This window comes from Strigops habroptila, chromosome Z (assembly GCF_004027225.2).
Source record: "Strigops habroptila isolate Jane chromosome Z, bStrHab1.2.pri, whole genome shotgun sequence".
NCBI lineage: Eukaryota > Metazoa > Chordata > Aves > Psittaciformes > Psittacidae > Strigops > Strigops habroptila.
In genome coordinates, this window is record NC_044302.2 from 74,122,606 (window position 1) to 74,147,210 (window position 24,605).

General features: G+C 42.1%; 1 protein-coding gene across 1 annotated transcript in view; it reads right to left on the reverse strand.

Moving 5' to 3' along the window:
• Nucleotides 1-24,605, reverse strand: part of LOC115600916 (KN motif and ankyrin repeat domain-containing protein 1-like) — a 107,983-nt gene that overhangs the window by 52,701 nt on the left and 30,677 nt on the right. The window contains exon 2 of the mRNA XM_030470376.1: nt 22,530-22,663. The gene's annotated coding sequence lies outside the window, so the exon portion shown is untranslated. The remainder of the gene's footprint in view (nt 1-22,529; nt 22,664-24,605) is intronic.

The following is a 24,605-nucleotide window of genomic DNA, read 5'->3' on the forward strand; positions in this document are numbered from 1 at the left end:
AGGGTTACACAGCTTGCTACAAGGAAAAACTCAATGCGGAGGCTTGGCTGCTTCCCATGGTGGTTTGAGTCACTGCTGCTGAGAGAACAGAGGGACAGGAATGAACAGCCAAGGCACAAGAGGGACTTTGGGCTGGTTTCTACCCCAGCTACCTGCCAAGGATGAGGCAGAGGCACGGGACACAGTGCTGGTCACTTGGCACTCCAAGCCCTGCCAGCAGGGTCATCGCAGGATGCTGAGGGGACCACACCAGGTATTTGGCTTTCTGGTCAGCAGGCAAGGAAAATCATACTGCCAACTAGGTATTGAGTCTGTCTGTTTCAAGCATTGCTGTCTAGTATCTTAAAAAAGTGCATCTGTCTAATATGGGCTGTTTTTTAACCAAGGGATTTTCACATCTCAGCATTTAGCAATCCCATTTACATGGTAAAGAGTGGATGCCTGCCTCTGCCCAGAGGATGGGGATATGCAGCTCCTCCCAAGAGCAGGAGTCAAAACTTTCCATAAACGCCATAACTTAACCACTGCAGGAGCCTGCCTGCTTCCTGCACCAGGTCATAATGGGAAAACAACAAAACCCACCTCTTCAACTAACTGCCCAAGTCATATGATGTTACTATGCCATGAGGTCTGCATTTCACTTGGAGTAGAGCAATACCTCTGCAGGACCCCTGAAGACATCCAGTTTTTAGATTTTGAGTTTTACTAGATGAAAAGCAGGAATGTTTGTGCATGAAGTGTAACACCCTCCTGCAGGACAGCATCTTAAAAAGACACCTGTAACAGTGGGGGAAAAAAGAAAAAAAAAAAAGATGGCTCTCCTTCTCATGCCAGTCTTGTTCATGAGTTTCCTTTCCACCCTGGGGCGGGAGACCTCGAGAGCAGTGATACTGTGATGCTTGATCTCTCAACAGCATCCCACAAGAGAATGGAAAGTTCTTTAGTTTTGTCATAAAGAAACAAGGTTCGTCAATCTACAAAAAATACCCATACAGGTGTGGAATCTAAAGCTTTTTAAATGAACAAATACTTTGCTACTGGCACAGTCTGAAGGAGACTGTGCCCTTTTATTAATTGCTAGAGGTTCTGCTTTGTGTACTAAACATCCTTGGAGAGGAGCCCATGGAGCCCATGTACATTTTTACACCATGGAAAGCGACTGCTTTCTGTGCCACTTAACTCGCCTGCAATGCTGAACAGCCCTGAGAGGTGAGATCAGCAATCAGTGGACATGCCCCAGTCTGGCACCTTTCTTTCAAGTGTAATTACACAGCTTGGTAATAGGAAAGAGTTTGCTTCAGGGGAGTGGATTCACTGCAGAGAAAAGTAAAATAGTACATGGCACAGACAGCTTCCTACTAAACCCAGTCACCTTTGTGAACAGCAGACCAAAGCCTTGCTGTGTGCGGGCAAGGCCCCAGTCACTTCTATCCACCCTTCTACTGTCCTTCAGCAACAGAAGAGCTTTGTCTAAAACTGAATAGATCCATTACCTACAGTTGAGCCTTTATCTTAAAATCAAAAGACGACTCACCTTTCCCAAGATACTGAAAAGTAAGGGGGGGGAGGAGGCTAATGGCCGAGTCTGGAAGACACCATGGCAAGTAACATGACAGTGGCAGCCTCCCAAGAGTGGTCACCACCCACTGTGCCAGCTCCAAGGGCCATGGTGGTTACCTATTACAGCCTCTCTCCAAGTCACAGTGGTCAGCTGGTACCATGCATTTAGGAGGCATTACCTTTACCTGCAGCTCCACTCTGCTCTACCTCAGCCCAGGCAAGCCACAGCCCACCAGGAGCCACCTGGTCACAACTCAGAGGGACAGTACTATGGTCCTTGCTACCAAGAAGGCTCCTCAGTGACATTTTGCCCCAACAAGAAGTCCTACTGAAAAGCTGATTAGCCATAAAGCTGGCAGGAAGGGAAACAGTCTTCTGGTATGGAAGGGAGAAGGACTTGGCAACTCCTTGGCCAGCTCACCACATCAGCAATTCAGGTCTCACCATCTGAAGGCAGAGCTGATGAGCTGTGACACTGATGATATCATGTCAATTACGAGACCAAACCTGAGCAGCAAGGAAGGAGAGAAATTTCGCTGGCAGACAGTAATGTTTTCTCCTCTCTCACATTATAACAATGACTGTTAAAAACAATGCTATGAAAAAAGCAGCAAGTATTTTTTGAATATGTAAACCCCCTCATGTCTGCTGATGTATGCACAAACAGAACAGGATTGCCTTGATTCCTGCTCTCCTCCTCTTTGTTTAGAGCTAGAAATACTCAAAAGACTTCAAAATAGAAGACAAAAGAAACACATTTAAGTTTCATGATCATATTTTTACCAGTTTAACAACAAGCCTCTGGCAACAGCAAGGAAAACCAAGTATTTTTCCCAGTATTCAGCTATCAGAACAAGACTGGGCAAGAGGGAGAAATTCTGTACAATAAATACCAATACTCCCCCCCCTTCAGTATTTTTTAAAATCTAAAATTTTGGTAATTTTTTTTTTTAATTATTATTTGGGTTTTTTTACTGGCATATCTGAAAGAAAATTAAAACTTTTATAATACAAAGACATCTTAAATGTGTGGCTTGAAAACTATGAACAGGGAACAAATGTTTCCCAGATCTGCAAAAACTAGGCAGGTTAAAAGGAGAAAGTGAAAGTGAGGTGAACTCACACATGAAACTCCTTGCCACAGGATGCTGACTGTGCTAACAGTCTACACATATTTAAAAACCCAGATGGAAGAAGAATACAATGTATTTGTCCAGCAAGGGCTATTGAAAGAAAGAAACTAATCTGTGTCTTGAGAAAGCTCTGGACCACAAATTGTTGGAGGTATATTCTGGCAACGCGCTCCATGCCTGCCTGGTTCTTACATTATTCCCTGGGCACTTTTCCCTGGTCACTACCAGACAACAGACTGAACCCTGTGGACTTTGACCTGATCCAGTACAGCCACATCCACATAAATAGAACAGAATGAAGTGACAGAGGGAAAGCACCATTTCAGATTGTTTCTTCCACTAGTAGCTGCATTAACAGAAGTAGTTTGAAGCGATTGTTTTAAGTATTCAATTCATCTTTTTATAGAAAATGCATACTGAACTCTGCAACTCTAGAAAGAGCCTAAGGATAGTGTAGAGAGCTTGCACTTCTCTTAAAGCTTTCCAGACAGCTGGCTTTCTGGGTTTCTTTTTTTAAAATCAACACTTAGCATTTCCAGGCGATTTGGAACGACATTTCAAAGGAGACGCAAGCTCTGTATCATATCTCCACAGGCACATGCCAAAACTTATCCAGAATTGCTAACTAAATTTCAAAGGCATGGAAATCTTTGACTAGCTCTCCATCAGGTTGTGCGAGAGTGCCCACAGACAGAACTTGTTTGTGGGGGTGTTGGTCGTCTACAAATAATGCATTTTGCTAAGGAATGGCTAATGTAAGCCACACATTTCTTGAGAGAAGCCTGGCAAATCTAGGGATTATCACCAGCTAGGAAATAAAGGTCCTTTTCACACCCACAGCATGTTGTGCTGAAAATTTGTTCCTCTCAGATGGAGAGGAAAATCTGCTCACCTTTCTAATTAGCATGATTTATTTATATACACACAGCATGTTATGAAAAACAGCGTTTGCAAAGGAGGCCATCCTGTTGAACAGAGAGAGAGAGAGAACATCCTTCAGGGCATACTCACGCAGATTTACACAGATATTACCTGATAGCTTAGTCTCCTAAAGCAGCCTGGCTCTTGAGAAAAACAGAGGTGCCTGTTGCCAAACTGCTGTGGCTGCTCACCCTCATGACTGTTACAGAGACTCCTGGGAACTTCTGAAGGTTGCTTTGTTCATTCTTGGCTTTTTTTTCCTCACTTTAAGTTGTATATCTTGAGGATTACTCCACATAGCACCTTCTTCTCTGTTGAGCTACCTACTGTACGTACCAGGACTTTCAGCGAGGTAAGGGCAGAGCCCTAAAGGAAAGCCAAGACTGGAGCAGTTTTCTGCCCCAAATATTCTAACATTTAAAAGAAAAGTCTTCAACCTGTTTCTTAAAAGACTGTTCACACAGGTTTACCACGAGCAAAGCATGAATTCCAAACTGCCTCACCTTCCATCCACTGAACCCCCCCGTGGGAGGCTGTCATGCAGAGCCCTCCCTGGAGTCTTGTCACAAGCCCTTTGGGGACACAGTGCTGCTCATTTCCTGCAGGGCTTCCACAGGTAGCTGCTCAGCTGCCTGCAGTTCAATTCTGCAGGAAGAGGGGGATCAGGCAGCAGGCTCAGATGCGCAGTGTGAGATTCTCACATTTGAGAGGATGCTGCTGAGCACGATGGCATAGACAATGCCCCACTGCAGCCAAAGGAGGCCAGGTGGCCCATGGAGAGACCAGGAGCTGCTACATTCATAAAGATACGGTGCTTAAAGTACTACACAGTGATAAAACCCAGACTTCTCTTGTTGGGTTTCCAGACTTGCTCTGCAGGCTAGCACAAAAGGGGACTCAGGGATGACACAGCATTCAAAGTGCCTCCCAGTGAATAGCTGCTGTGCTCATTTGAGGCATGCCTTTGTCCGATGCTCTCAAGGCACCAGGAATTAGGAGAGGTATTGAAGCAGCATGATGGCGCCAGCTCCGCCACAAGTGTGCCAGAGAGGGCTTTGTGTAACTCCAGGGACAGGATCCAGCCTGCCTGAGTGCTCCTGGGCTGAGGGCAAGCACCACAGTGTACCTCTGACTTCCTTCTAGTCCTAGGCTGTAAGCCTCAGAAGTCCGTAAGTGAATGCCAACGCCCACCGACTCCTCTCTTCACCCTAGCAAGAACATTTTTGGCTGTGTTAATATGATGTATCAGAAGCCCTGGGAACTGTTCCACTATATATCACTGCCTTCAATGCTTTCAGCATGAAGTGAATCATGCTTCTGAAACCTTACAACCAAGTTTCAAAACTTGTGACTGTTGTGGAAGCAAGTTGTGCTTTTATGCCTAAATACCAGGAGACAATAAAAAGACTGACGTAATTCATCAAGAAGCAAATATACACACACGGAGACAGTGCTTGGATGCAACTTTTAACCTTCTCGTTACTCAAAACTTGGACACACAAATATACGCTAGGCCTAACAACACCCTCCTCCCCCCCCAAAAAAAACCCAAAACAAGACCCAAAAGTACAAGGAGATTTCTCTGCTATCTGTCCTTGCTGTCATCTAAAACCTAGAACAGCACTGCCAAGATAATTATCTTTTTTAAGGACAAAGTCTGCAGTAAACACAGAAGCCAGGAGTGTCAACTCAGCCAAGCACATTAAAGTCACCAAACTGTCTTTCCTGTTTAGGCAGGGTTTAGACTTAATTTTCCCATGATCACTGTGTGCCTAAGTTTTTCTGTTTCCTTTATACATTATACACATATGGTGACAGGCTTGTAACCAACTTATGAAAATGCTCTCAAGCATGAAGTATAACATTGTTGGGATTAAGACTAAATTCTCGTAACAAAAAGAACTTCCCACCAGTGGAAAAATTGTTACATTACTAGCCTGAAATGACTGAAGCTGTGCAGCTAAGTCTTATTATACTTTCATATATCCTATGTAGAGTATCAAATAGGCACAGAGTACACAAAATGCCTTTCAGAAATTAAACCGTTTTGGCAGTGCTACACGGAATGCCCATGTGTATGTACTGTCACAGAAGACACATGGGGAATCATGTGTACCAGATCTGGTAAAATTTATATGTTTCCAGAAGTAAAAACACAGGTTACATTTATCTGCATAGCATCTCTTAGTAAGCCATGAAGCCCCCAGTAAACAAGACTACTCCTTGTAGTTTGTCTCTACTTTGCCACCAATACACGATTCTCAGGATCTCAGTTTCTCTAAAGCTTATCTCCTCCCTTGCATAAACCCAAGCCAGCATCCCTACTTTCCTTCAGAAAGACACTTGATACAAATGGCTGAATTGGAAAAAAATCCCTGCTTCCTCTGAGACTTCTTCCTTCAAGAAGCATGTGCACAGGCATGTGAGTTGCCCGGGAAACCACAATCTCTGCTGCATGGACCAAGCAGGAGAGCAGAGCAGACAGCAATGAGTCCCTTGCAGACAGCCAGCAGCACTCCTTAAACCAGGAGTCCTGCAACACGCCTCAGAGCCAGTCTCACCACCGGAAAGGAGAGGTCTTTACAGCCCCACCACTCTGCCTGGCTGCCTTACCAAAGCTGATCAGACATATTAACAGCTAGAAAATGATGGGGTTTTTTCCTGTAGTGGTGGTTTTATTCCCGTTTAGTCCTCCAACCCAGCTCACATGCAGGCAGGCAGGCTGGTGCACTGGCACAAGTGAAGGTCATGGAGTTGCACTCTCTGGGGAGGGTTTAACCCAAATTAAATCTGAGAGGCACAAACAGGGTGCCCCTCTTGCTGGCCAGATCTCCCACCTGCTCCTCCTCGTACCCGCTCTCAAGATGACAGTAAGGAACCAACAGGAAACTTGTGCCCTTCCTCCCTCTACTGACCCCCAAAAAGGTTTGTTTGTCCTGCTGGCAAAGTACGGTCAAGGCAAGTCCAAGGCTTCCCCATGGGCTTGCACAGATATTCAATCTATGGAGGGATCTCTAAGATGTAGAAACAAAGCCTGTGGCTGTGCTGTATTGCCGCAGCCTCAGAGAGCCAGGGACTATCACACACAGGCTTGATCTTATTCCCCTCTCCCACAAACCTTCAGCGCAGCACCTGTGGCAGTACCCACAGCATTGTGGCCAGCGGTGTTTGCTCTACAAGGAGGACAGCATCTGAAAGTCAGCCTAACCATCACAGATGAAGCACGTAACCATGCATGTGGTAGTTACCACGTATTTCAACTGTAACCATTATTCTCCAGGATTACTTGCCCAAGGAACAGAAGGGGACAGATTAGCCCACTCAGTGGTTGCTCCAACACGTCTGCACATCCAAAGGCGTGAGGATCAACTGCTGCTTTGAACAAGGCTTCCTCATTTCTGTACCAGATTAATTTAAAGAGTAAGCAAGAAAGCTTGAATTTTGCATCAGCCTTACTTCACTTAGGGAGGAGTCATGACCTCCATTAATGCTTTATATTACCTTGTCGGTTTCTTATGAGAAGAGCATTTTTCTTAATGAAACAACAGTATAATTGTTTTCCAGTGCCTTGTAACTGACAGTAATGCTATCTCCATCTTATCTCACTTGTAGAGCCTGTCATAGAGAACAGTTTACAAACAACAGAAGCAAACAGAGACAGGACAGTATTTGCAGAGCTGTTCAGCATACCAAAAGCTGCCAGCTTTTGAGAAAGGCTGTATTTATGGCCTCTCGATTTGTTCTGTGTGGCAGGACACGAACACAGCTAACGCCTTTCCAAGTTAGGCTGCACGTAAAGTGTATGTACCGTAACCGAGAGCCACCTAATGGACACTGCCTGCTATATGCACCGCGAGCACAAGCCCTAGCCTTGAGATAACTTTTATACAGCAGAGAGAGAGGAAAAACCCTTTGCTCCTTAAGAGCTGTCACAGGGTTCATGACTTTGGGAACTGTAATCTCAGAATCTCGCGAACTCCACAACAATTCACCACTTTGGAAAACAGACTCACAGATTTCAAGCTACAAAAGAATACCAACAGTTTGCTGGCAAAGTTGATTTTCTTTCTAAACATGCACATTTTCATATGCACCGAGTGTTAGAGTCAAGAACAAAATAATCCCTTGCTTCCCAAGAGAAAAGGGAAAGCAATCAGACTTAGTGCATATTAATAGCTACTAGCATCCCCAGACGGAAATGGCTGAAAACCCTCTGCAGGGTTTCTAATTTTACCTGATCACACAGGAGGAAAGAAGGTCACAGGTACCCAAGATTAACAGTAATCAGATGAAAACAGTGTTTATTGGTTACAAGAAGTGAACAGAAGAATGAACGTATGATCCTGGACATGCTTGAAGGTCTTCTCTCTAAGAGTCAGTGTTTAGGGAGTGAAGCATGAACGACTACTGCCTCCTAAAACAAAGCTGAATAATTTTACATTTCACTCTCCACTGCCTAAGAATTAAACTGACTTTTGCAACAGCACTCTGAAACCCAGCATGCAGCATTCCCCTGAGCTCCTCTGTGTGAAGAACAAAAAAGTGAATGTCAAAATAGAGAACAATTCAGACAAATTACCATTGCCATGCAGTTCTGTCCTAGTCCTTACCCAGGTTCTCCCTCAGCATCTTACTCAATTTCACTAACACAGTAGAAATGTTTCTTTTGTCAGGTTAGTTTTCTGCTGAGCAGCACACTGAATTAGCAGTGCTCCAAACATTAGCATGTTGAATTAGCATTTCTGAATGTGCATTTCTTCCTGCCCTCCTTGTCTCTCCAGGGCACAACTGCCCAGCTTTGACCCCAACTGGGAAACTTCTCCAGCTGAAGAACCACCAGCCTGATGTATGCAAAATTCACATACAAGCCTGTTTTCTCTCTTTTTTCCTACTTTTTTCTAGTATTCTGCTCTTCCTGTGCGCCCCCACCTCAATCAGCACCTTCCAAATCTACACTGCAATGCAATGCACCAAAATTCTACGCTCAATAACAGCAATACCTACTCAGTCCAAAAACACAACTCAGACATATGCTAAACATTTACAGGGAAAGCAAGGCCATTCAAGTTTTTAAATCCACTGCTAAAGAAAGATGTGTGTTTTATAACCTCAGTAACTATGGGGTTGTCAGTAGGGTAGGATATACAACTGTTAGGCCTCATTAATAAGTGTGAGAACAGAAACAGCCTTGCAAGAATCATGAATCACTGGCCATCTACAAAAGTACTGTCATCCAAGGTCACTCACCCTGCTGCCCTTGGAAGAGCTCATAACCAAGGCTGACCTCTGAGATCATGTATCTTTGCAGCACACATGGCTGAAGGCGCTCAAGTCAACACTCAGCACGAAGCTGTGCGGGGAAGACTCCACACGGGACCAAGGTGATTGCTTAAAATCTGCCTCTATTGCTTTCCTGCACCTGTTTGTGATACGGTGTACTAATATAGCTCTGTGATTGACAGCTCCTTTAACTTACTTGTTAATCCACTTTACAGCCACCACTTCTCGCTGCTCTACAAGCAACACTGGTAAAATATCATGCTGCAGCAATATTAATGATAAGATACAATTATTGAATCAGAAGGCCTTCCCAAAGCATTCAGCAGAAAAAAGGAAGGCAGAGATAACATAGAAAATCTTTTACTTCTCCCCCTCTGCCCTTTTTTTAAAACCTAAATTCTCTCACAATGAGGCAGGAGCCATCTACAGCAAAGCAACAAGTAAAATCTGCTGCAAAGTTCTGCTGTTCTCAACTGAGCTTTTTGCTTTCCTAAAATTATCCAGTCCTCCAGTACCACCATTGTATTTATTGAGGTTTACAAAGACACAAACAGCTGTATGCTGTACAGATAAACTGGGTATCAACACATCCCCTACTATAAACTATTTTAAACCACATCATTATAACAAAGAAACTCTCATAACTTGCATTTGGGATTTACAAACTAGCGATAAACCAAATCGCTTTAGTAATTTTAAACACTTCCTTCTTTTTTCAACTCCTCCCTGGCCTGATCAGAGACAGCCACTTCACACCTGAGGAGGTATCTTCCTCACTGCTAGTAACTCATACAAAAGACACTGTCATCTCCCTTTCACTATGCTTTTTCTCTTCCCCCCCCCTAACTTATGGTGAACTGCACACCTCCTGAATACAAATAAATCTGTTTCTCCTGCTTTGTCTGAAAATTGTTCCACAGAGCAAGGGGCAGGGAAAAACCCCATTAAATGAACCTTTACCAGAGAAAGTGGGGAAGTCACCCCCTAGGCACAGAGGGATGCCGCATCACTGGGAACTACTTTTGACTTTGCTTTTTCCCCCAAAATCAGTGGAATGGGAGATTAATGGACTATGACCTATTTCACATTTACTGAGATTAAATTGCTACATAGAGTTTAACTTTCAGATCTCCATATCCTTCTTCTCAGTTGCATTACAAGCTAGTTACTGCTGAGACATTCAGTGTGTTCAAGTCCTTTAAGGAAAAATAGAAAACTATTCCCAAGCTTCCCAGACAACTGGTTTTCCACTATGATGCATATACCATCATAATTCTTTTCCCGCACCAAAAAAGCCTTCACAAGTAGAACAGTATTGTGGCTTGCTGTCTTCTCTGAAGTCCTGTTATCTCCTCCATATCCTTCCTTCACACCCATCTTCTCTTGCTGTCTTTTTATGTCGTCCTGCCTGCATATTCATTACTCCTATATGAAGGGTACACGTATCTGGAGACAAAGGTTCATAGTGCAGAGTTCTCTGGATAACAACTGCTTCATCAGCTTGTATATGACTTAGATAAATTATCTGTACCATGACTCTCAGAGAGCCTTTTCAGAAGCACCCTACCCAAGAATAGATTTAGTAGTACTGTATGAGGCAACCCTTACTCACCTACACAAGAGGAAGCATGAAAGTCAACCTCTGAAGCTCTTTACAGCTGAAATAATGCTTATGATAATCCTTTCAAAATCTGGCCTTTAGAGCTTTTGTTGCTCAATGCATTAGCAATCTTGAAAAACAATTACCCATCTCTAAAGCACATGCACAAATCTTTATATAATTAATACTTAAGTCATTTTACATGTTCAGAAAAAACACTGTGCAGGCAGGTTAGCACCACAACTAATGCTGAGATAGCATGAGTTAAGCAGGTTTCTGAAGGGCAAATCTGAAACAGAAAAGGTGCTCAAGGCTGAAGAGTTAACTGGCAGAAGAAAGTTCTTTTTCCTTTCTCAACTCCTTCAGACCACAGTTCATTGCTCACGCACATCCCCAAGCTCTCCTGTGTTTGTAAGACTCCCTTGCCTTTAAAATTACTTGAACTTCTGAGCACATTTTTTCCCCTAGGTATCTGAAGAGAAAACCTATTTCTACCAGAGTTCAAACAATTACTCAGTGACCACTGATACCTCAGAAATTGTTTCTGATACCTAGCAAAGGACACAACGCCTCAGTAACTGCCCTTTCTTTTTAACATAAAGAAAATGTTTGCGCTGTCCAAAAATAGATTTCAGTTTAAATAAATTACTGATTCTTTCTATGCCTTTTCAATTAAAAGCCAAGACCATAACCAAACTCAGCCAAGCCACACTATTATACATTTAAACCTATGCTTACCTGCTTAGTCTGATCTCAGCCACAACTAAAAGGAATTTTACAGGCACCTTAAAACGCACAGCCAAAAGTTAAATAAACATAGACACATAAAATAATGAGATGCATATTTCTGCTGCAAAGTTACACTAAACAAGCAAAACTCCTCCCTGAATAGAAATCCCATCAATTACTGAATTTGAAAGGCAGTCTCCTGGCTTCTCTACTTCTCCTTAAAACATCATGAATCCTGCTGAAATACACCTTTTTTCCCCCCCTCCTTTTAAAGCAGAGGGAAGTTGGTACTTACTTTTATCGTATAGAATTCGGAGCAAAACAAAGAGAGGAGTTAACCTAAGTGATGTGACAGAGAAACAAGTAGCATTACTCACAAATGAGGGGTAACCTGGCAAAAAACACTTTCTTTCTTTCCTACAGTTTTTAGTTTGGCCAGAATAAGCAATAATCCATCCTCTGCTGAAGACAGATTTAAAATGAGATGTCTTGCCACTCTTTTGAATTTGGCACAGGAACTATTAACCTTTGGGAATCATGGACATATCCCAGCAACTCTGAAAATGGATTTTCCATTGACTCTTTTAAAGTTATTCTGAAGTTTAAAAATCAATTCAGAAAAATAAAAAATGCAACATTTCCCATTTACCTGTCAGATAATTAACTTTGTTGGTTTTGAGGAATATTTCAAGCACAGTAGCTATTAGCCTTTCAGCAAAGTCAATGACAAATTTTCCTTTTACCCTGAGGACTGACGAGGTAAAATGAGCTGTAACAATGAGCTGTAACAGCTCGTAACTGCCTGTGCCTAGATCTTTCTCACAGTGACACTGTTAGAATCTGAACCTTCATACTGACCACTGGGAAGCGACAGCGTGCATCTTTCCCTTCCATCCTTCTTCATCAGGGAAAGTAGCATCATTGGTGATGCATCTCTACTGAAGGAGGCTGAAGTCCCTCATCAGCTGCTGCTGTATGGAACCAAGGGAGGAAAACATGCCAAAACACTTGAAACCAAGGCAAAGAAAGCAGAGAAAGGTGGAACAAAACCTGCTGAAGTCACTTGTGATTTCGGCTCTGGAGCCCTAACACAAGAGGGATGTGGACCTCATCAAGTGAGTCCAGAGCAGGCCATGAAGATGATCAGGGGGATGGAGCATCTCTCCTATGAGGACAAGCTGAAAGAGATGGGCTTGTTAAGCCTGGAGAAGAAAAGGCTCTGGGGAGACCTTAGAGCAGCTTCCAGTACCTAAAGAGGGCTTACAAAACATCTGAGGAGGGACTTTTTACAAGGGTATGTGGTGACAGGACAAGGAGGAATGGCTTTAAACTGAAAAAGGAGAGATTTAGATAGGGGATATTAGGAAGAAGTTCTTTACAATGAGGGTAGTGAGACACCGGCACAGGCTACCCAGAGAAGCTGTGGATGTTCCACATCCCTGGCAGTGTTCAAGACCAAGTTGGACAGGGCTTGGAGCAACCTGCTCTAGTGGAAGGTGTCCCTGCCTGTGGCGGGTGGGTGGATCTTTAAGGTCCCTTCCAACGCTAATCACTATATGATTCTGTGAATTTGTCCCAAAGTAAACGACAGGCTCTGTTTCAAGGTGGTGACTCCTTAAAAGTTGTACTTAACTCAAAAATACTGGGGGGAGAGGGGGTGGAAGGAAGAGAAGAGGGGGAGAAAGAATTCGTTAAGTATAAGACACATTAATCCCTATCATTCATGATGTCCCCTTAAAATGCAGTTCTCCAGCCTATTCTGTATTTTAATTTCACCTGCCAGTATGCTCTTTCCTATAGGCACACTCCAGAAAGCTTTCAGATTTGTCTAGCACAAAGTAAAATACAAACAAAACAATATAAGCAAAATTCCACATTTTTATAGCACAGTATTCTCGGTACACAAGAATATCCTGAGTTAAGCTAGAAGGAGGAAGGGTGAGCAATCTTCAAGAACAGCTTAGGATCATGCTGGAGTCAAACCTTACTTACTCCATTTTCCATTTCAAAGCAAACTTCAGCACTAAAACCCAGATCATGTTTCACATATTTAAAGCTTGCAGTGAGGCATGCATAACTGCTTATTCAATTATTTTGTAATTAGTCAGAGGCTCAATCATTTTCTCAAACAACATAGCTCAGTTTCTACCTACCAAGCAATTCTTTGGCCATTTCTAACCATGTTTGTTTATACCACACACAGTTTAGCCATGTTTGCATTGAGGCATACTGGGAAAATCTGTGCTGCCATTCCTGAGCAGCTCTTTAAGAGCAGCATGCACAGGAGGAAGAAAGGGGGAAGAGGAGAAGAACAGGAAAGCACCTGTTACATGTGCTATATGTGCTATACACAGCAAATGGGTAATGTGCCTTGGCACACCACATTCCACAGAAACTGAATGAGAGCTGCCAGCCAAAATGGCTGTTAGGAGAAGAAGGGTTAAAAAGTGCTCTGTGCTCTGCAAAATAGAACTCACCGGCTTCACTTTGGAAAGATAATCAATAGAGGCCTCTAGAAGGACAAAACATGATTAGGTATCATGGTTACAGACATTAGGCAAGGACCTAGCTCTACTTAAAGCAAGTTTTGCAGAAAATTCATTACTTTTACAGCAGAAAGTTAGCTTGGGCTTGGTATCTAGTGAATCCATTATATGGTCTCATTAAGAATCAATTTCTGCCACTACAGAACCCCTCAGAGCAGATAACAGCATTGTTATCACGGTAATTTGGTAAAATCAGCATGTAATTCATTATTCTCCCCTTCTCTTTCAAATTAGTGGAGGGCAGCATAGTGCAACATCAAAAAGGAGAAGAAAAACGGTTTTGTCCGTGATGATGTCCGTGTGATGCACAGGATGAACGTGTCCTGCAAGCTAGCCCACAGAGGTAATGGGACCGTGAGGCATCTGTGTTACAACCAAGATATTTTTCACATCACTGATCAAATCTGGAAGAGGCTGCTGAAGTCTGTCTCACCCCAACAAGTTTTATACGTCTTTTTTTACCAAGAAAAGAGAGAACAGAAAGAACAGGAGTTTTCTTGCCCTTATAATACTGCATGCCGCAACTTGTCAGAGACAAAGCACTTGGTGCTGCCCCTGAGTAGGGATGGATGCAACCACACTTGTTTTACCCTCTTGCCCAATGCTTTCAAAAATAGAATATTTTAGGCAGTACCTTTCAAAAATAATTGAAGAATGTCCCCAACACACACCTTAATTCCCACACTGGAAGAAAAAAATAAATCATATTATGACACATTTGAAAAGGAACAAGAAATACCACCTTAAAAGTAATGGAACATTTTCAGGTAACTTTTGTTCACAAGCCAAGCCCACCTACCTCACTGCTTCCCTACCACTTTGCATTTATACTAACTGCTAGGAAAAGTCTCTCTGTGTTTTCCCTTGGGAAAACATAATTTTTTAAATGAATATTTATTTATTTATTTATTTCTAAATCAACTACTTTCAGGTCCTTCTGCATCATGCAATACCTGCACTGGCTGTTTGGGATTATAATCAAACACTAATTTTGTTCTATTTCTTTTCCTCTTATTTTTAAAAACCCTACTTACAGGACATAGCAAAAAGATTTTGCTGCAGGTGTCCCTCTATTTTGAGCATGGCCTGCAGAGATCAGTCATGTGAAGCTGATCTCTTACCACCGCAACCATCCCACTCTCAAGGCCTCCTCCATAATTGTTTTCCCAAGGGTAAAGAATTTGGGATGGTAGCAAGCAGCCCTCATGGCATTTGCACAGCAGATTTCTAATCTAGGTAACTTTCTGAAAGTCACTTACCTTTCAGGACTAACGCACATTTTGTTAGTATGAAGAAATTAAGAAATGTCAAATGGCATTAAAGCTCTTTTTTGTTTGTCAGACTACTTTTGATTGATTTCCAGGGGCATAAATTAAGAGGTCAAGGTAACTTCATTCATGCACTGCCTGTGGAGATTACACAGATACATTGAAGGAGAATCCATCCCCAGTGTACATTGTGATGCTCCCTTTTCTTACAGTTTCTTATTACAGTAGCCAGTATCAATGCCAGTGAAAGATGATTTTTTTTAAACACCAAGAACAAGGAATTTCCAAAACTGCATTTCACAACAGTATACTTGTCTCAGAAAAAAAATTACACCCCCACACTCATACTCCAAAGCAGTGTGAAAAGAAAAAGGTTGTGACAAAGCCAGAATTATAGTAATATGGCTGAAGTCAATTCTTCTGTATGAAAACACAAACAGCTGCACACTTGCTGCAAAAACAAAATCACAGCCATGTCAATGTCCAATTGTTTGTATTTTCTGTAAGATCAAAGGTAACCTCTTCAACCAGCACAGAATGTCTAGTTGCCCATATTAAGTCTGAATTGCATAAACGTTTAAAAGACTGGAAAATTTGCCTCTTTGATCAGTCAAGCACATTACTGCAGACCTATCAGATGATTTATGGAAAATCTCCCATTCTCCTTCCACAACAATGTTCTATGCATCAAGCAAGCCACAAAATTCATGATCTTGAATATCAAAATAGTCTTCTTTGAGAAGTTGAATCTTTCATTTAAATCCTCACAGCCCTAAGACCCCTTTAAGATAAATGATTTTATATTAGCAGTGAAAGAGTTAGAGATTTACAAAGTCAGTAAGAATTCATAACTTGAACATTTTAATCATTCACAGCCACTGATTTGATTTACCCCACAATTTCCATCAGAAAATGAAAAAGTTTTGAAGAATGAGTTATTCTCAAAGTAAATCTCCAGCAAGCCTCTGTCAATCATGTCTTTTCTCAGTTTTTTTCTGCCTCCTGATTAAAACTACACAACCAGTTTAATTACTTCATTACTTAAAGGCTTCTTACTTTAAAAGACTGTAAATATACGGAAAGCTAAACTAATACACGGCAATTCTCCATGGAATAGAGGAAACTGTTATAAGTGTCAGTATAGCTTGTGAAGATCAACTATACTCATACTTTTTCACTATCTTAATGCTTTTTACACATAAAAAAATAAAAATCTGTAGAGGTCTTGAACACTTCTACCAAAGGATATGTTGCACACACATACAAGAGGGAAGTAAACAATTCCATAATGAAATACAATACTTGCTTGCCACAATTTATATGTTCCTTCTGTCATATCAGAATAAGAACCTGTGGGAAGCTACCATTCCAGAAACTATTGCTCAGAAAGAAGTTTCAATGATGGGCATTTGTTGGGAAGACTAAGTTTTTGATAGTTTTGTTGATAAGCTTTTTTTTTTTTTTTTTTACACTTATTTATTTATTTCCTGTGTTGTGAGCAGTTCACTGTACCTTTGTTCAACTACAGGGAAAGAACTGTTTAGTTTACAGCACAGTTTTATATGCAAATTATATTCAGTAGACTCTTTACTCATCATAAGTGTTAACAGGAAAAAAAACCATGACAGATTTAAGACTGTTGAGATTTTTTCATAAACTTTGAAGGAACACTGAAATTACAAAGCACGCCTAACTCACTGTAAAGCATTTTCTCTAAGCATGTGCCAAATCATGTATATTAAAAGATTTATTTCTTTCCCTAAATGTACTATGGCACTTTATGCTCTATTTTCCACTTTTAAATATTTGTGACAACTGAAAAAAACCCTGTCTTCTGCATACAGTCAAACTTACTGTTGGGTTAGGTCTCCCAGAAATGAAGCTTGTTTCTATTCGGTGGAAACATTTTCATTGGGTTTCTCCCGCAGCACTGGAGAAAAAGGAAGTTTTCACCCCCACATAAATCAAAATTCAGGAGGAAATTCAGAGCTCAAAATGAAGAGATATTTTACTGCCAATAGGTGGAAAAAGTCTTAACAAATCAGCCAGCTGTTGCACTAACAACATCAAATAAAGAAATTGTAGAGCTTATTCTACCCTTTATCACTAATGCATGGCTGCGCACAGACAATTTATAGCTGTTTTCCATCACTGGGTATTGTGTAGTACTAAATTAAGTCTACAAAATTCAAGGACAGTCCACCCACACAGTTACTGTAAGCCAGCCAGGCCACTTTGAATAAGCATTTTAAATGCATAAAGTGAGTTTTATTAGCATGCTGACCACAGTTCCTAGGGGACAAAGCATCTCCTTTGAAAAAGTAAAAGTAGCAGAAGGAGAGATGAGTTACTCTTGTGCCTTACATGTAGAAAAATAGCAAAAGGATAAAAGAAACATATACACGCAACAACTCAAACTCCTGAATTTATTAAGATTAAAATATAAAGCAAAAGAATTTGTCTTCTATACAAGAAATTGACTGTCAGTCTCTGAAAATCTTGAGAGATGCTGAACAGGTCAGGTTCTAACAACAAGAGAGCTAAAAATCAAAGATAGTTTTGATGGGTTTTGTTTACATTTAGGTAGCTCCAAAGATTAATAGACTTATTTTTTAATCTTTCACAAGCCATATAAATCAGAAAAAGCACACGTAAAGCTTTCATCAACATAAAGAACTAGTTATCATAATGAAATTGCCTCAGCAACATTTATGGCACCAGCAAACAAGTGAGAGGTGGAATCCCTTCCCCCAAGCCAAATTAACCAAGAGATGGTATTGCACAACTTGGTTGCTTTTGGTCAGTCCCACTCGTCCTGCCACAGCAGTCCCAGCACTTGAATGTCTTAAACACATGAAGGCATCAAGGAACTTGTAGCGCATGAGATGGCCACCAGAAGCAAAAGCATGCAGATGCCAGGACTGTGCATCCAACAGTCTTAGCCAGGATCTGCTCTGGCAGTGGCCAATGTGCCACCCAGGTCCTCCACAGCTTGGTTTCAGGCGTGCAGTCAGGTGAAACCAGCCACAACATGGATGGCAGCACCACCAGGAGGTGGGTTTGGGTTATGCTGCAGACTTCTACTGCTGTTTCTTTTACAGTCACACTGCCCAGCTTCCCTCTAGAAAACACCGGCAAGTATGAGGTTTGTGACAGCCTTTTTATAACCAAGGCATCATCCCCCCAGGCAGGACCCTCCGTGTCTCTGTAACTGGCATGACAAGATGATGTCCCTGCTTGGAAAAAACACTTTTATACAATGTGGGAAGGTGGAGGATGTAGCATGGTTTGGAAGCTTGATGGCTTGTGGTATATTTAAGACCAACCACAACTAAGAGCAGGAACGATGCAAGAGGCAGGACTTACGCCACATCTGTTCCGAGTTGGTCAAGTGGAAGTATCTGGCAAAATAAAACCAAACGTGACTGGTTTTGTTGTGCAGTAGAGAGGAAAAATAAACTCTGATCAGTGATATGTGGATTTATGGACACCTTTAATTTCCTGTTTAAGGTCTATACTACTGTATAGCAAAGTTTAACTTAATTTACAATAGCATGTTTTCTCAAAAATCAGATCCCCTTTGCAGATGCAAGTATCTCATGGACCTCTGAAGCCAACTAATCAGTGTATAACTGGTATAACTCCAGCAATCCCAGAAAATTCGGAAAGTGAAGAGCCAGACGTGACTAAATCTTCTCACTACATTGCTGTGCCAGGACAACTACTCCCCAGCCTTCAGTGAAGCTGCTTCACCCTTGTGAAAGCAGAACGTCTGCTCCATCCTGTGGGTAGAAGATCACTTGTACCAGATGAACTTGTACTGATGTCTAGTCATAGTTTTTATAAAATCTTTTTTAAGATTTTCAAGATAAGCGGAAATCTAGAAGGCTAAGCTTAAGACTCAGCTGTAGAAAGCAATCACCGAGCATTTGTGTTTTAATCTGCCAGAAGTGTAAGGTTTTCTTCAGGAGGTTGGTTGCTGTATTTTTCCATTTAACAGATTGAGTTTCTGCTGTGAAAAGTGAAACTGCTGTTTTGAAGTCTGATGATATTGCAGTAAAATCCCTGGCTAAATCAAGGCTACGGGACACATCCTTGAGAAAGCACAGAAAATCCCACTGAAGCAACCGTGGCTTTATAAGTGGAAATTAATTTTAGCAAGTCCATAGCTCACCTTACATTGCCAAATTCTGTGACCCAATTAAAAGCGCACTGCTTTAATCACCTGCACAGGGATCAGTGAAGATCAGAGACACACAGAATGCTCTCGGGCTTTCTCCATGGAGCATGTCACTTCGGTGGGATGCTACCTTTGTAACTCACAGGCAAAAAGCTCTGAGGTGGTTACATTAATATTTCAAAGCAGCAGTCACCTGTACAAATGCAAAATTTGTACAGCCTTGAGAACAGCAAAATGTGGTTGTGTTACATGCAATCATGGGTACAGATGATCTTCAAACACTGCATTTTATGAAGAGAAATAGAGCCCACTTCTCCAAAGACTTGATAAATTAGTAGCACTACCATACCAACGTTTTATTTGAGTACTGCTCTATAGTGCCATTAATGCCTGTACTTTCCTGTCCTCTCTAACACAGAGTCACAGCCCAGCACTACTCAAATGGGCAGCGGGGCAGCTTGCCATGTACTTTGTATAAGGATATGCAAAGAAAATATGTATGTATGTAACATGAGGGTACTTAAATTCAGAGACTCCAAGAAGCCCATCTCTTCATCCTGCTACTCTCCGTAGGCACAGCCTTGTGACGAGTGCTGACACAGGAAGTGCCTTCATGGTCCATTTCTTAGCGACTGTACACTGTGTTCTTGTGCTTTCTGACTGCCAGGCAGTCTGCAATCATTGCCGCTTTGGCTTCCTGACAGCAGATAAAAGTCTGATCTGGGTTTTCCAGCCTTTCTCCAGTCACACTCTTCCCCTCTATCTGCACACGTTTCCTTAGAGCCCCCTCTCCTCTTCTCCCACCCCATACCTTGCTGGCCACCCGTGCACCCTGCTAGACAACCAGGCTAGGACTAAACTAGTTTACCGATACCTGCCGCAGTGCACCAGGCAGCCAGTCCTGGAGACCTGCAAGGGCAACCTGAGAGTCCTCCATGCATATATCCACATTTCCTTTGCTTAGAAGCCCATCCTTGGCTGAGGATGCACACTTCCACGGCCAGGACACGGCTGTGGCACACAGTCACATGCGAACTGGGACAAGCCTAGTCACAGTAATAAGTTTCCTTACTTAGCCTTTTCTGAGCATTTCTCCCCGCTGCCAGCTACAGCCCTGCCTCAGGGCCCAAGCCTGAACTTTCCGCCAACTCCTGTACAAAGCAATTCTTTGCCACCAGAAAGACAAAATTAACCTATGAATGCTTTTCCCAGTGAAAAAAGCTCCAGAAGACCCAAAGCCCTGGTACACCCAAGTGAAGAACAGCATCCTGCAAGGAGGGACAGGCACTGCTCTACATACAAAAGCCCAGGGCTGATTTGAAACGTGCTGGCATGAGTGGAAGTGCAGGGAGGCTTTCTGCTCACAGCAGCTTGCCACAGGTACATTGCAGCACCCTTTCCCCCTCTCTCAACTGACTTTTGCGCAAGAGAGCCAAAGGGAGAGTCAGCGGAGCCTGGGTGCATGCACGTACACACATGCACACGCCTCATCTAAATGGCAAGTTTGGAGAGTCATGAAGAAAGGCAGGAGATCTGCTGTTCCATGCTTACTGAGTTTTGCAGTTTGGGAAAACAGCTGTGCATATTTTGGATCACTAGATTCAGTAACCCTCTACCTGTCCCAACAGCTGTCAGCAACTCAGAGACACACCTGTACGATTTACTCCATGCTCCGAAGCCAAACAGGCTGTCCCCCACTGCTTGGTTTCACTCTGATTAAAGCAGCGAAAGCAGCATGAGACAATAGTTAATCTGCAGTGAGCTGTCCATCATTGGAATGGCCAAGAGACTAAGTCTTTGTTCTTCAAGAAATGAGTTCAGTTTTAGGTGTGTCTCATCTCTCATTTGAACTTGCAGCACACTAGTGTGCACATAATAAGGTAGGCAGTGACAGTCACCAAAAGTAAATAAAATAAGAGTCGGCTGCCACTTTGAACAGCAGCTGTCAAACTTGAGGGAATTACCCATCTGTATTTCTTTTATTGCAGATTTAATTCAGGCCCTCCCCTTGGTGTTGCTCTTAACCTGATTTGTGTCTTTGCACAGCAAGATTTCTGCATAGCCATTTCCTGGTGGGGTGCTTCCATCCATTCCTTGGTCACTGAAATGACCAGCAAGAGAAGACCATGCTGTGCACTGGACATTGCACAATCATACTCTCCATTGGTCTACTCTGTGTCTGGTCTACTGTGCTGCTGAGAAAAAGCAGCAACAGCACTACAGTGCAGCTGACAATGCAGCTATGAAACCAAAAGACAGGTTCAAAATATGGGTAATTTATTGATGAAAGACAGCAGCAGCAGCTCTAGTCAAAGCAGAAGGGTCACTTTTCTAGCTACAGTTGTGTTTAGCTTCTTGCCCATACTTTTCCCAGTGAAAAATTTGTTTCAGCCTGAGATTCCATAGGGACTGAAGGCTACATCTTTTTACTACTAAAACGTTACCAATACATAGATGAAGGACTAAGGAATTCTAATGGAAGCACTTAAGAGCGTACAATTCATGATTTGGGAAAAGAAACCAAATCATTTCTTCATTGCATCAATTTTTACCTTACTGATGTCAGTGAATTTACTCATAGCTAACAAATAGTGATAGTTGGGTCCAGTCTTCAGACTTCATGTTAGTATGGTTTTCTGCTCGTCTTGGCTAGGATAGAGTTTATTTTTTTCATAGTAGCTAGTATGGGGCTATGTTTTGTAATTGTGCTGAAAACCATGTTGGTCATACAGGGATGTTTTAGTTACGCTAATCAGCACTTACACAGAGTCAAGGCCTTTTCTGCCTCTCACCCCACCCACCAGCGAGTAGGCTGGGGGTGCATGGGAAGTTAGAGGGGACACAGCCAGGACAGCAGACCCCAGCTGACCTAAGGGGTATTCCAGATGACATGGCAGGGGGAAGAAGGATGGGGAGAGCATTTGCAGTGATGATGTTTGACTTGCGAAGTAACTGTTATGCATGATGGAGCCCTACTTTCCTGGAGATGGCTGAACACGAGCCTGCCGATGGGAAGGAGTGAATGAATTCCTTGTTTTGCTTTGCTTCTATGTGTGGCTTTTGCTTTACTTTACTTTTTGCTTTAACTGTCTTTACCTCAATCCATGGGTTTTCCCACTTTTACTGTTTCCGATTCTTTCCCCTCTCCTGACACAGAGGGAGTGAGAGAGTGGCTGTGCAGTGCTTAGCCGATAGCCAGGGTTGAGCCACAACAGGTTTATTACAAAGCAAGAAGTGGGTCTGGGACAGTGCCTAGGATCATGTCTATCTATCTTCTTCCCTCTGACCCCAGAAAAAGAAGTCACATGTTACCTTAAAACATCGTAACAGAAGCACCAGTTGTCTACTTTCTTTTAGGCCTTTTTAAACATCAGCAATAATGCAGAGGATTCAGCTAATTCAATGCTTCGGCATTTGACAGCACATTCAGGAACCTGAGAGTCATCCTAAAGAAGAGAAATGAAAAGCACCAATTAGTCATCGTACATGTTGAGCAATATATCACATGCTTAAAACCGGTGATGCCTGGTAAAGCCATGCTAAACAATAATGAAATTACCAACAATTATGAATACGAAAGGCTAAGTAATTTTTTGCTTCCAGTGTGAAATGCACAAGCAATATTTTGGTTACAGCCCCCCTGGAAAGGAAGCATGTGTCTTGCAATAGCTATGTCACCCTGCACTGCCTTCCCAATTTCAATCCTCTTTGTTCAAACAACAGTCCACGTGAATGCACCAAAACAAAGCTCCAGGCATTTCAGGATACACCAGCCATGCCAGATGCAGAAACACAACAGTGAATGTTTAAGGAAAGGTAGCCTGGTACTAGTTTGCACTGGGAAATACTGCAGAAGACCATGTGAGCCATGTAGTAGCATTATATAAGCCAGAATGTTGGTGTACCTTAAAGACACATTGAAGTACTTTATAGACTGCAGAAGAGACATCTACAGACTGCTTTGTCTCGTTTCCCTGAATAGGCTTCTTTAGAAATTCTCACTTTGCAAGGACTCATACTTACTCTCAACCCTGAGTAAAGGCATTCCAACTGCAGCAAAGTTCATGCCTGCACCTACACAGCTCATAAGACAGCTCTTTTGCTCCACAGCAACTCAGCAAAGATGTTCTGCCACTATCGGACTCTTGTTTTTCAGTTCCAACTAACTGGCATGTTTAATCCCCAAATGATCAAATTTCCCAAGACCATGGACACACTCATACAAAGACACCACTCCTTGCACTGAGGCATCCTGCCTCACAACCACTCAAAGGTACAGTCCAAGCCAGCTGCACCCTGAGGCTGTGCTGATGTTGAAAAGTTGCACAACAATGCTATCACCTTTGACAGCTGCTATGACATTTGACAGCTATGGAGGGATGGGACAGCAGAACAATTTATCTATATCTAGCATGGTTACTCAAGAGAGTTTTGAAGATTATCCTCAGGAAAAAGACACTTCTTATCTCTAGGTTTTAATTAAGTACTTCTCTAAAGCTTTAGTATGAAGATAAAAGGCTATTGTTGCCCCAGTTTGTAAAACTACAAGTGGGCTTAACGGAGTACAAGAGAATCATACCACGTAAGAATGAAAGAGGTTTTATTATAAATTAATAAACAAAGTACCACTGAAAGCATGTCACAGACCAATGTCCCTACATATATTACATATTGGTCTAATCCTACACCGTTTACAAATCGCTAAGCCAGCCTCCTAAGGGTTAATTGTCTTCATAAACTAAAATAACAAGTAGCATTTGAAGGGAAACCACAAAGGTCTTTCTGTGGTAGAAGGGACAGGGGAATTAAGTGAGAGATCGTAGACTGTAGAAAGATAAACCATAAATGCAACATCTGTTACAAAAACAGAAATCCCCAAAGCCCCAAGTTTAGGCGAGTTTTAAAACAGTATTCAGGGCTTTTAAGGTACTCTAAGGAAATGGGAATCAATTTCTTCTCCCCACCCCTCCAACACTTCCCCAATACCTTTAGTTATACTTTCAGCTATTTATGTAAAACATGAACTTGTTTGTACTGCATGTAACCTATTCACAACACCCTAAAAATGCTTTCCTTACATTTCAATGGGGGTGCATTCCAAGATAATTACAAGGATCTCTGTTTATATAATACTAAAAACTATAATGCATTAAGAAACTTCAGATGATAGAAAGCATTATATTCTTGGAGCTAAATAATCACAGCTAATAGGAAGCACCACAATCTTCGTGTTTCTGTATAACATCCTGCTTTACACTTCTGTATAAGCCTTACAATAGTTTCGTTCAACAATTCTGAATATTTCACAACTTCAGCCTTCATGTTCAAGGTGTGCAGCTGACAGTCACACACCCTGGGCAACTGTTCAAGGACACAAAAAATGACTTT